The sequence below is a fragment of the Lepus europaeus genome, chromosome 18 (assembly GCF_033115175.1).
Source record: "Lepus europaeus isolate LE1 chromosome 18, mLepTim1.pri, whole genome shotgun sequence".
In the NCBI taxonomy this organism is placed as follows: domain Eukaryota; kingdom Metazoa; phylum Chordata; class Mammalia; order Lagomorpha; family Leporidae; genus Lepus; species Lepus europaeus.
Genome location: NC_084844.1, coordinates 65705299 through 65718339, shown reverse-complemented (window position 1 = coordinate 65718339; position 13041 = coordinate 65705299). Strand labels below are relative to the sequence as shown.

Here is a 13041-nt window from a genome sequence, read left to right as displayed (position 1 = left end):
TCGCGAGATCCCTGTGTCCTAGTCACGTCCAGACTACAGCGGGAAGAGCGTCCCTGCGGTGGCTCGGCCTTCTCCTCTCTGAGAAGAGGAAGCCCCGGACCTCGGGAGCAGGAAGTGGTGAGTGTGTGGGGCCAGGTTTCCCAGAAGGGGCCGTGGGCGGATGGATCCTGCCAGAACCAGCTACAGAGGGACCTGGACTTCCCCCACCTGAGCTCTTCCATCCGCGGACCCCACCGCTGAGGGCTGGGCCGGCTCCGGACATGGGCGACAGGCCCCGTCCCTGCACCAGCGGCCTCGGCTCGCTCCAGAGCCTCCCTCTGTCTGTGTGCGCGCAGTCCGCCTCTCCCCAGGTTGTGTGGAGAGGACGGAGGGAGATCGGGGAGCGTGGACTGCGCTGTGGCCTTCTGTTGAAGTGAGGCCGGCTCCAGCCTTCAGGCCCTGTTTGCCTGTCTTACCAGTTAGCTAAACGTGGGCTGGAACGCGTGCAATGTACTGCACACTGCTTTCCATTAGGTTCTCTAGTTATAGTAAATTCTCATTCTTCTTAGAAATTATGTAACATTTCACTAAGAATCACCTTTATAATCAAGGAAGGCCAAACACCCATATGGGTGCTCCAATCCACTGCACCCACGTGGAAGACACGGAGGAAGCTCCTCATTCCTGGCTTTGGATCGGCATAGCTCCAGCTGTTGCGGTCATCTGGGGCGTGAACCAGCGGATGGAAGACCTCTCTGTCTGAATCTCTCTCTCTCTAACTCTTTCAAATAAGTAAAATAAATCTTAAAAAAAAAGAAAATATGTTGTTGATGCTAATTTGGCAACATTTCCCAAACACCAGAATTGTAAGCTCAAATTGCATGGTATTGAGCAAAAATAACCAAGGCGCTGAGGGCTCTAGGTATAGACTTATAAAACAAAATCTTGAAATCTGGTGCCTCTTTTTTTAGACAAAAGACTAGGGAAAAAATGATATCAGTTGTATATGGGGAAGATAAGTACTTTGAGGGGAACTAAATGATGGCTTCTGTGCTCCTATGGAAGGTGGGGGTGTCAGAAATATGGCATTGATCACATATTTCCCTTTCTAAAACATCTTCCCTACAGGTCCAGAAACTGCTCAGGTGTGGGTGTAGGTGGTTGAGCAACAGGCAGTCCTGCCTTCTTGATTCCCCATAAAGATACAGGTACAGTACATCTTCATGTTTGCAGTGCTTAAGAGTTTCAGGGCATACAGTGCATGATCTTGATTTTGAATGTTTTCTGTGTTTCTGCTTAATGTCATGTGAAAAGTTTTTGAAGTTCCCTTTTTATTTGGTGTTAACATTTCAGCCACTTAAATCGGGTTTGCTGTTATTTCTACACGAAAGCTTCATTACCAAGTGTAATACATTCAGAACACTTTCCCCAGGCCTTTTGTTTCCTGCTAACATCTTGGGTCCTGTAAAATCTTTTGGGTTCTAGACTCTGGATGTGTAAATTCTGTTAGCTCTGAACTGTTCTTTGTGAAATGTCAATCATATCTGCTAGGTGCAATGCCAAGGAAATATTCTTAGAGTAGAAAAATGCTCTTCTCATTTGCTATTGTCCTTCTGGATGGGATGGAGGGTGGATGACTGGAGCTGCAGGAACCATTTTGTACCATGAGGGGATGTTATGGATAAGGCAACAAGGCAAATGAGCCCCTCCTGGAATGAATATCTTTGAATCCTTAAATGTGAGAGAAGTGTTAAGCTACAGGTGGTTTTATTTTTTTAGACATTATTTATTTAAAAGGCAGAGTTACAGAGAAAGAAAAGTCAGAGAGAGGTATCCTCCATCTGCTGGTTCACTCCTCAAATAGCTGCAGCCACTAGGACTTAGGCTGAAACTGTGAGCTAGCAGCTTCATCCAGGCCTCCCACCTGGGTGCAGGGACCTGAGTACTTGGATTCCGCACTGCTTTCCCAGGTGTATTAGCAGGGAGCTCCAGCAGAAGTGGAGCAGCCAAGACTAGAACTGGCACCCTATGGGATGCCAGTCATAGGCTGTGGTTTAACCCACTATACCACAATGCTGGCCCCTAAGCTACACTTTTAAATATTTACTTTGTGTGCCACTCATAGCTGGAATAAACTATAATACACGTGAGTCATTTCATTTCTTTGATACTGACAATAACCCTCTAAACAAGCACTGTGATACTCTCCATGGGCAGGTGAGAAAGTGGAGCCATAGAATCTAAACACCTTTCTCAGGGCCACACAGCTGAGTGGGAAAACTGAGGTTCCTGCACCCCTTTTTAGGCACTACAGTACCTTCCTCAAATGGAAGATGAATCAAACAGAAGAAATCCTGGTGGCTTTGTCTTTGTACTAAGACAAAATTATGAGTCCAACTCTTTAGTGGCCCATTAGGTGACCGTGGATAGTTTAGTTCAAAATCCTTCTCCCAGACATCTTGTAGAGTACATGGTGTTTTCACTGGGATGTTTTTAGTTCAGGTCACTAAAAGCCCATCTCCAACCAGCTTGAACAATGAGGAGAGCCAGACACAGTGGTCCTGGGCTTGATAAATTCAATGGCTGAGTGACGTCAGTGAGAACACGGGTTCTTTTCACCTCTGCTCTGTGACTCACAGCACTACCATTATCTGAAGTTGATTCTCTTTGTGGCAAAAGGAATTAGGCTTGGAGCAAGCAATTGAGATTATCCACACTCTTATTTATGGGTAATAGAAAGAGAATGGAATTCCTTGTTTTTCTTTAAAAACTGAGGTGGGGGGTGAGTGCTTGGCCCAGTGGTTAAGACGGCTCTTGAGAAACTTTCATCCCAAATTAAAGTGCCTGGTACAAGTCTTGGCACACTTGCAATTCCAACTTCCTGCTAATGTGCAACCTGGGAGGCACAGGTGATGGCTTATGTAGTTGGGTCCCTGCCAACCATGTGGGGAGACCAAATTGAGTTCTCTGATCCCAGCCTCAGTGTGGCGCAGCCCTAAATATTTCAGGCCTTTGGAGAGTGAAATGGCAGATAGAAGGTCTCTTTCTGTGTCTCAAATAAATAAACATATAAATATGTAAATAAATAAATAATATCAAAGTAGAGGGTGTTATGGTACAGTGGGTTAAGCTGCCACTTGGAATGCCCACAGCCAATATTGGAGGACCTAAAATCAGGTCACACCTCTGCTTCCAGTTGAGCTTCTTGCTAAGGCACCTGGGAAGCAATGGTGATAACCTAAGTGTGTGAACTCCTGACATCCATGTCGGGGAACAGGACGGAGTTCCTAGCTTCAGCCTGGCCCAGCCCTGGCTTTGCAGACATTTGGGGAGTGAGCCAGTGATTGGAAGTGCTCTTTAATACATAAATCTTTTAAAACTCTAGGTAGGATTTTCTCACCAATCACCTCCTGACCAACAGCAAAGTTTGGAGGTATCATCAGAGGTATCATCTGAAGTGGGACATTAATAGACAAATGACCATCAAGGCCAGGGGAGTGGGTGCAGACAGCACTGTAATGTTTTAAGAGGAATGCTCCCTCTGGACCAACTACTCAGAGATCTTTCCTGCAACCCTCCCTCCCTGCCCCAAGACACTGCTTTCAGAGCTGTCTGTGGCCACAGAGAAGAGGTGGTCTGGAGAGTGGTCACTGAGGAGAGAGGAAGGGCGGGGAACCCCAGGGTCCCCTTTCTCCTGGTCTGGAGCCCCTTCTCCTATGTCACAGCTCTGCAGCAGAGCATGCCTGTCACCTCCCTCAGCCTGTGACACAATCTATTAGCATTGCCCATGGTTACGTTAGACTTGGGGACCACAGTGTGGTGCCACTATGTCAACTTGAACTTCTAGGTTGGGGCTGGCACTGTGGAGTCATGGATAAAGCTGCTGCCTGCAGTGCCAGTTCTAGTCCTGGCTGTTCCACTTGCAATCCAGCTTTCTGCTATGACCTGCGAAAGCAGTAGAAGATGGTCCAAGTCCTTGGGCCCCTGGACCCATGTGGGAAGACCCAGAGGAAGCTTCTGACTCCTGGCTTCAGATTGGCACAGCTCCAGCCCTTGTGACCAATTGGGGAGTGAAAGAGCAGATGGAAGGCCTTTCCTTCTCCCTCTCTCCCTCTCCCTCTCCCTGCCTTTCCTTCTCTCTCTGTGTAACTCTTTCAAAGAAATAAATAAATCTTAAAAAAAAACTAGTTTTTCCATGAAGGTGACACCTGAGTGTGTCCCTCCCAGGCAGCAAGGTTGGGAAGAGCTTGTCAGCTACAAAGACCAGGGAGGTGAGACCAGAGAGCTGCTAGCTGGTGAGAGCCTTATGACCTGACCTGTGTTTGGGAGGGGGGTGTAGCCTGTCCCCATTCCCTCCATCTGAGTGGGAACTGTTCCCCCAGCACAGTTCTAGAGGAAGTTGCTGTGTTTAGCTCCTGGCCCAATCACTGTTGTCTGGAAGGATTCACCAATTAAGCCTCTGCAGTGTGTATGGGAAGGGCTATGGGAAGGGTTTTGCTGTCCCCATTAAAATGCAGTAATGGAGAAACTGTCCCCAGGCACTGCCAGGTGAGCTCCACACCTGCTCTGCCCTCTCTTCTAGAGATTCAGCCTCCCAAGATGCACCACTTCCATAGGCCCCTCCAACTCTTCCTTTCTGTGGGGAGAGGGTAGGTGGCAGAAGGCTGCAGGCTCTGCCTGTTGCTAAGGGGAAGTAATGGCAGAGGACCAAAAGGACCATTCCCAGGAACACCAGGGTTCTGTGCCTGTTCCTATTACTATGCTACTCAGGCAGTTTTCTTCTGGTTCCATTTGTGAACCATGTGTCTGTCATTTAGAGACTGGGAGTCTGTATCAGCTTCACAACACTTTGCCCAGGGCTCACTGGTTCAGGTGCTCTGCATTCTCCCACAGCCTCCATGCTGCCCCAGGGAGTCCTGCCCACATTATTTTGATAAGTACATCTCTAAAGCCATTTAAAGTAATTTGTGTTTAGAAATGAAACGAGGTCATCATTACTGGCTGACTAGATGGCTATTTAAATGACTAACTTTACCTTGACTTAATTACTGATCTCCCAGTTGGAAGTTAATACATAATTATTTTAAGTTTTTTTTTTTAAAGATTTATTTATTTTATTTGAAAGGCAGAGTTACAGAGAAGCAGAGAGAAAGAGAGAGGTCTTCCATCCACTAGCTCACTTCCTAAATGGTCACAATGGTCAGAGCTGGGCTGATCCAAAGCTAGGAGCCAAGAGCTTTTCCCAGGCCTCCCATTTGGGTGCAGGGGCCCATGGTCTTGGACCATCCTCTACTGCCTTCCTAGGCCTCAGCAGAGAGCTGGATTGGAAGCAGAGCAGCTGGGTCTCAAACCATTACCTACATGGGATGGTGGCACTGCTGGCCTTACTTACCCTCTATGTCACAGTACCAGTCCCAATATGTAATTTTTAAACCAACACTATCTATTAAACTCTAAAACACCGCTGCCTGTGTTCTACATAAAACTCCCTTAAGTGGCCTCTCCACACTACTACTTTACCATGGCATCCCTGATACCAGCATTTCTTGCACCTGAATTAGCATTTCTCCTGAATAAGTAACTGTGCACCTGTATTGCAAGAGGTCTTTTAAGTGCACAAGAATGTTTTTTAAAGATTTATTTATTTGAAAGTCACAGTTACAAAGAGATTTCCATTTGCTGATTCAGTCCCCAAATGGCCAAGCTGAAGCCAGGAGCTTCTTCTGAGTTTCCCACATGGTATAGGGGCCCAAGCATTTGGACCATCTTCCACTGCTTTCCCAGGCACATTAACAGGGAGCTGGATCAAAAGTGGAGCCAGGACTCAAACTGCTACCCATATAGGATGCTGGCCCTGCAAAAGGTGGCTTAACCCTCAAGAATTTATTTTGAATGACCATCTTTGTGACACAGCAGGGTAAGCTGCCACATGTGAGGCCAACATCCCTTATTTGAGTGCGAGTTGCAGTCCTGGATGTTTTGCTTCCTACTGATGCTCCTGGCAGAAGAGCTCCTACCACCCCTGTGGGAGACTCATATGGACTTCTGGTTCCCATCTTCAGCCTGGGCCAGTCCTGGCTCTTGTGGTCATTTTGGGAGAACCAGAAAATGAAAGATCTGTATCTCCCCTTTCCACCCCCCTATAACTGTCTTTCATAAAAATAAACAAAGTTAATTTTCCACCTGTGGCATTGGCATCCCACATGGGTACCAGTTCTAGTCCCAGCTGCCCCTCTTCCATTCCAGTTCTCTGCTATGGCCTGGAAAAGCAATAGAAAATGGCCCAAGTGCTTGGGCCCTAGCACCCACATGAGAAACTGGGAAGAAGCACCTGGCTCCTGGCTTTGGTTCAGCACAGCTCCAGCTGTTGCGGCCATCTGGGGAGTGAAACAGCAGAAGGAAGACCTTGCTCTCTGTCTCTCTCTCACTCTTTGTAACTCTACCTCTTAAATAAATAAAAAATTAAAAATAAATGGATTTTCTTTAAAAAAAATTTTTGAAATCCATGTACCATCTTTGTATAATAGACATTTTCCATGAACTTTTTGAAGACTGTTCACATGCATAGATTTCAAAATTTGTTGCATAAAATAAGATTATCTTTTAATTCCATTTTCCACAAACTTTTGAAACTCTCTCATATTTGCTTTTATTTCTATTTTTCTATAAACAGTATATATTTGATTTTATTTCTTGCAAAACATGGATTGCATTTCCTTCCTCATGCTTTCATTCCAGTTTTAGTTTCCTCTTTTCTGCACTCGTAATCTGTCTTGCAATTTCTTCTCATCTCAGTCTATCCTATGTGAGGTTATCAGATCAGACTCCTTGGAGAACAATTTTCATCCTGTTACCCTCTTGTACAAAAGTGGTTAAAAAAATATCATACTTAAGAATGAGGTATGCCTCCTAAGTAGTGGTTTATCCTGCTGCACCACAGTGCTCATCCCTGACATTTTATTTGCTATTTCCCTGGCATTTTGAATTGTTTTACCTAAATTCATTTGTTGGAGCCAGTGTTGTGATGCATTAGGATAATCTGTTGCCAGTGATGCTGGCATCCCATATGGGCACTTATTTACAGCTCAGCTGTTCTACTTCCCATCCAGTTCTCTGCAGTGCATCTGAGAAGCAGCAGACAACCCAAATTCTTGAGTCCCTGCCACCATGAGGGAGACTTGGATGGAGTTCCAGATCCGAGCTTTGATCTGACCCAGTCCCAGCCATTGTGACCATTTGGTGAGTGAATCTGCAGATGGGAGATCTCTCCCTCTCCCTCCCTGTCTTTTTTTATAACTCTGTCTTCCAAATAAATAAACAAATCTTTTTAACATATTTGTTTTTCAACCTTTTTTCTCCCTACATTCTAGCATACTCCTTGGTGCTGCTGCTCTCTGTGGACTCGCCCTCCTCAGCCTCTGACTAGAGCACAGCCACTCTCCAGTGCTGACATCCTCTGACACACGTTTCACTCTGCTGTTCTCTCTAAACTGTAGACTCTGCTTGGGCAACCCAACTAACTCTCATGCATAGAACACACACCTGAGGACTCCAGAGCCTTAGACTTCAGGTCTGAACTAACTTTCATTTTCAGATGACTGGTGAAAAAACAAGTCTGGAAGCCAGGGTGTAGCCTTGTGGTTTAGATGCCTGTATCCCACATTGGAGTTTCTGGGTTTGATTCCCAGTTCCAGCCCCTGACTCCAACTCCCTGGAAATGCAAACCCTGAGAGCTAGCAAGTGATGGCTCAGATGATGGGGTTCCCTGCTCCTGGGCCAGCCCTGGCCACTGTGGACTTTTGAGCAGTGAACTAGAGGGTGAATACCACTTCTCTGTCTACTTGTTTGTCTCTCTGCATCTCCAATTAAAAAAACAAAAAAAAAAAGTATGTCTATATCTTTCATTAAAATAAATTCCTCAATGGCTAAAAATAGTTTCATTGTTAAAGTAAGCAAAAAATAATGCTTCTTGGTTGTAAATGATATTACAATAATTTACAACTGTAAATCAGACTTCCATAATGGATAAGGAAGAGAAAGATGAGAGCAATAATTTTTACTTCTGGCTTTGGGGCTTCTTTGTCATGTAACCTTGGAAAATTCATTTAAACTCCGGGAGCCCAAGTTGAGTGTCATTAAAATTGCAGGCTCATCTAGTTGAGGCAAGTGGCATAAAGCTGAGACCCTTCCTTGTTTCTGTACCGAAAGAGTTAAGTGAAATTAGCAAGTCATTTTACCCATCTGGTTCTTCCTCTGCTGTGAAGTAAGATTGTCTTTATATTTACAGGATTTATTCTACACAGTACTAGCTTGTGGTAAGGTTTGCATGACTGTCAGGTCTTCTACAACTCTACTGTATTATTAGCAGTTGACACTGAAGGCGAAATGCTAAACAACATAGAACTGCTAGGACTGGGGCCCCCACTGTGGCACTGTAGTTAACACCCTGGCCTGAACTGCTAGCATCCCATATGAGTGCCGGTTCAAGACCTGGCTGCTCCACTTCCAATCCAGCTCTCTGCTATGGCCTGGGAAAGCAGTAGAAGATGGTCCAAGTCCTTGGGCCCTGCACCTGCATGGGAGACCAGGAGGAAGCACCCAGCTCCTGGCTTTGGATTGGCATAGCGCCGGCCATAGCAGCCATTTGGGGGGTGAACCAATGGAAGGAAGATCTTTCTCTCTGTCTCTCTCACTGTCTACCTCTGCCTGTCAAAAAAAAAAAAAAAGAATCAATATAGTTATTAAAATTCTTAATTATAATCACTGAGTATTGGTAATTACTTTTTAAAAAGATTTTATGTATTAATTTGGCAGGTAGAGTTAGAGAAAGAGAAAGGTCTTCCTTCCATTGGTTCACTCCCCAAATGGCCACAATGGCTGGAGCTGCACTGATCCAAAGCCAGAAGCCAGGTGCTTCTTCCTGGTCTCCCATGCGGATGCAGGGGCCCAAGCACTTGGGCCATCCTCCACTGCCCTCCTAGGCCACAGCAGAGAGCTGGACCGGAATAGGAGCAACCAGGACTAGAACCTGGCACCCATATGGGATGCCAGCACTGCAGGTAGAGGATTAACCTGTGTACCGCAGTCCCCACCTCAGTAGTGTAATTACTGATAGTATACTCCTAGTATTGTATATTTTAGTTTACACAATACTTAAATTAGATAAAAATATAGGTAGCGATAGTTATTGCTTCTCTTACTTTTACTGGATTGGATCATAGCACATGTCAATAAACCTTATTTTTTTAAAGGTTTATTTTTGAAGGAGTTACAGAGAGACACACATCAAGAGATATTCCATCTGCTGGTTTACTCCCAAGTGCCTGCAAAAAGCTAGAGCTGGGCTGATCCAAAGCCAGGAGCTTCTTTCAGGTCTCCCACATGGATTCAGGAGCCAAGTATTTGGGCCATCTTCTGCTGCTTTCCAAGGCACATTAGCAGGGAGCTAGATTAGAAGCGGAGCAGCTAGGACATGCACCAGTGCCCATATGGGATGCCAGCACTGCAGGTGGTGACTTTACCCAATATGCCATGGCACCAGCTTCAGCCTTTTCAATTTAATACTTAGAGATTATGCACTGTTCAACATCCTGGCTTTGGCTTGGCCCAGCCTCCACTGTTGTGGACATTTGGGGAGTGAACCAGAGGTTGAAAGATCTCTCTTCTTCTGCCTCTCCCTCTCTAACTCTGCCTTTCAAATAAATGAGTCTTTGAAATATATACATATATGGGTCCCACACTGTAGCACAGTGGGTAAAGCCACTGCCATATAGGCACTGATTCAAGTCCTGGCTGATCCACTTCAATCCAGCTCCCTGCTAATGTGCCTGGGAAAGCATCAGAGGACTGCCCAAGTGCTTGAGCCCCTGCATTCCTGTGGGAGACCTGAAAGAAGCTCCTGGCTCCTGGCTTTGGATCGGCTCAGTTCAGGCCATTGTGATCATTTGGGGAGTGAACCAGTAGATGGAAGGTCTGTCTCTATACCCTCTCTGTAACTCTGCCTTTCAAATAAATGTTATAAAAATGAGGGAGAAAAGTGCACTTCTGTTGCTTTCCTCATTACCTAAAGTAACATAATCAAAATCTGTTAGGCAAGTGAAGGCAAATGAATAAGGGAAATTCTGAGATGTATGTTGACCACGAAGAGAACAGTTTCCATGTATGTCTTCTGGAAGCCCATGTGAGTTGGAACCAAAGAAAAGAGGACAAAAAAGAGGAAGGCCCATATTCCCCATTTGTCTTCTTCCTTCATTGGTGCAGTGGAGAGTTGAGTAATGTAACATTGGTGTTTATCTCCATACAGTTCACTTCTATTTAGTTGTTTCTCAATCCTCAAAAAGGGATTTAGGTCAATGTTCTATTCTCATCAAAGACCCTGTTGTTTAATAAAAGATTCTGTTAGTAATTTTTACCCTGGGTAAAATTTTTTACCCTGGGTGGGTCTAAGGATGTGCTGTGACTTAGGTTTAGAAAGAGCATCTTCCTTGCCACCCTCATCTCAGCTCTGGGGCTGTCAGTTCTCCCTGCACAGACACAGTAATGCACACTTCTTCTCTACTACAAAGATCTTCCCCTTATGTTGGTCATAATTCTAGTTATCAACATCAAATCAGCTCACACCTGGACTGTAAGTATTCAATGACATTATTTATCAAAATAAATGTATTCAAATATTCAAAGACCACTTCAAAGCTTAACTGCCTTCAAGAGTTTTTGGCACTTGTAATAGACACTGTGGTTTTCTACACACAAGCACTCACTATTTTATATACCGTTTAACAATTCAAACATCATTTCAGGTTCAGCAATACACAAGAATAGCATGCATGAGATGGAGTCACAAGAACTTTAGTACTCTTCTACATAGTCAACATGTTACGTTAGTTGGGACTCAAAACCACTATGTGGTAACATGAACTGATTTAATGAAAGATATACAGCTAGGTAGTTAAGGCCACAGAATCCCAGACCTATTGATTTTAAATGAGTTTAGGTCAACAGCATTCCATTGCATTATCTTCTATCTCACAGTCCTGCTTTTCCAACAAGACCCACCCCACTCACATCACATATTTCCTGCCTGTGTCTGTACAGTGGTGGAAGCTGTTCTGATACAAGCATCTCCTGGACAGTCACCAGCTTCCTGACTCACTACCTAGCTTGGAATCAATAGTTCTGAGGGAACTCAATTGAATGGCAGTCTCTTTGGCAGTCACAGACTTCTGCCTTAGGAAACAGAACATGTCCTCTACTCTGGGGCTCCCTTTTTCTCATCAACCATGGTGTCTGTGGTGATCTATGGTTTTTTTCTTTTTTGACAGGCAGAGTGGACAGTGAGAGAGAGACAGAGAGAAAAGTCTTCCTTTTGCCGTTGGTTCACCCTCCAATGGCTGCCGCGGTAGCGCGCTGCGGCCTGCGCACTGCGCTGTTCCGATGGCAGGAGCCAGGTGCTTATCCTGGTCTCCCATGGGGTGCAGAGCCCAAGCACTTGGGCCATCCTCCACTGCACTCCTTGGCCACAGCAGAGAGCTGGCCTGGAAGAGGGGCAACCAGGACAGGATCGGTGCCCCGACCGGGACTAGAACCCGGTGTGCCAGTGCCGCAAGGCGGAGGATTAGCCTGTTGAGCCACGGCGCCGGCCGATCTATGGTTTTTCACTCAAGCCCTAGTAGAACTCTGATTCCAAAAAACAGGGATAAGTGTTCTACCTGGGGCTGGTGCTGTGGCATAGCAAGCTACACTGATGCCTGCAGCACTAGTATCCCATATGGATGCCAGTTTGAATCCCAGCTACTCCAGTTCTTACCCACTCCCTGCTGGGAAAAGCAGCATAAGATGGCCCAAGTGCTTGGTCCTCTGCCCCTACATGGGAGACCTGGAGGAAGCTCCTGGCTTCAGCCTGACCCAGCCCTGACCACTGTGGCCATTTAGGGAGTGAACTAGCAGATGGAAGACCACTCACTGCAACTCTGCCTTTCAAATAAGTAAAACATCATGTTGTACACCCTTTTCCAGGCAGTTGTACAGCTGGGAGTTGTAGCTTCTTGTATATTTTGGATAATAAGAGTTTTGGTTTGAAAGCAAGCTCATCTGAAACAAAGATCACTCATTATCCTTCGTTAGAGAAGGGAGCTCTGCTCTTTGAAAGTGAAAATCAGAAGCTGTAACCTGTGATGAGCTCCACCTGCCAGGTCTGGGGATACTTAGTTGAAAGCCAGGACACCAGGAAAGGAAGCTTTTCAGATTCCCTGGCCCTTGCTTTAGTCTTATATATTTACTTCCTTTGTTGCTTCTTGGTGCCAAGGGTGTACACTTTATGCTGAAATGAGGAATTTGGTCTTACCTCTTTGGGGGTTTTTTCTATGAAGACTGTATATATTTACCTTGGTTTTAAGGATAGCTTCTGGGGTGGGTGGATTTTTCAGAAGTTTTCACAAGCCAGCCAAAGGCCTATATTTTCTTCACAGAATTCAGTTTTTAAAAAAGCCTTCAATACAGCCAGAATATCTGTAGGAAGGGAAAAGTAGAAAAAAAAGCATGTGAAATTGAAGAACCGAATGATCAAATAATCCCTTGTGCTTTTCTAGTACTAGGATTAGCTATTTTCTAGTTTTTACTCAATCCTGTAGTCCTGAGGATTTAGCTCTTTAAAGACAAAGATGCCAGTAGGCAAAATACTTAAGTTGGTGCCATACTACTAAAACATAAATACTTCAGTTTGTTTTTAATGCCAAAATGTATTTGTAGGAGAGGCACAAATTGTCAGGGAACTAAGTCTCTTGCAAACACTGCCTGCAATGAAAAGCATCCTCAGCCTCCACCCAGAGCACTGCCATTGCAGAGCTGAAGGGTGATTTATCTCCCCCACCTGGGGTGAATATGCTGAGATAAAGGGAGATAAACAGACCTTCTAGGTTAAGTCTCATTCCCCTTGGGGAGCTGCTCATGTGTGTTTGAGGACACAGCCTTTCTGCATTCTTGTGATACTTGCAATAGATTAAATTCAAGACTAATTCACATTTGCAGGCCAGCAGCTCCTGGAATGCTTCTGACCACAGCAGT

The 13041-nt window shown here is 45.2% G+C and overlaps 1 protein-coding gene across 4 annotated transcripts in view; it reads left to right on the top strand.

Moving 5' to 3' along the window:
• Nucleotides 1-27: 27 nt before the first annotated feature.
• The window catches only part of LOC133747209 (zinc finger protein 717-like), a 51285-nt gene continuing 38271 nt past the window's right edge, over nucleotides 28-13041 (top strand). For 3 of the 4 annotated variants that reach the window (XR_009864289.1, XR_009864290.1, XM_062175474.1), the window contains exons 1-3: nucleotides 28-117; nucleotides 1108-1187; nucleotides 7089-7218. The gene's annotated coding sequence lies outside the window, so the exon portion shown is untranslated. Of the gene's footprint in view, nucleotides 118-1107; nucleotides 1188-7088; nucleotides 7219-7349; nucleotides 7896-13041 lie in introns of those variants that run through there. The other variant, XR_009864291.1, reaches the window with a different exon arrangement.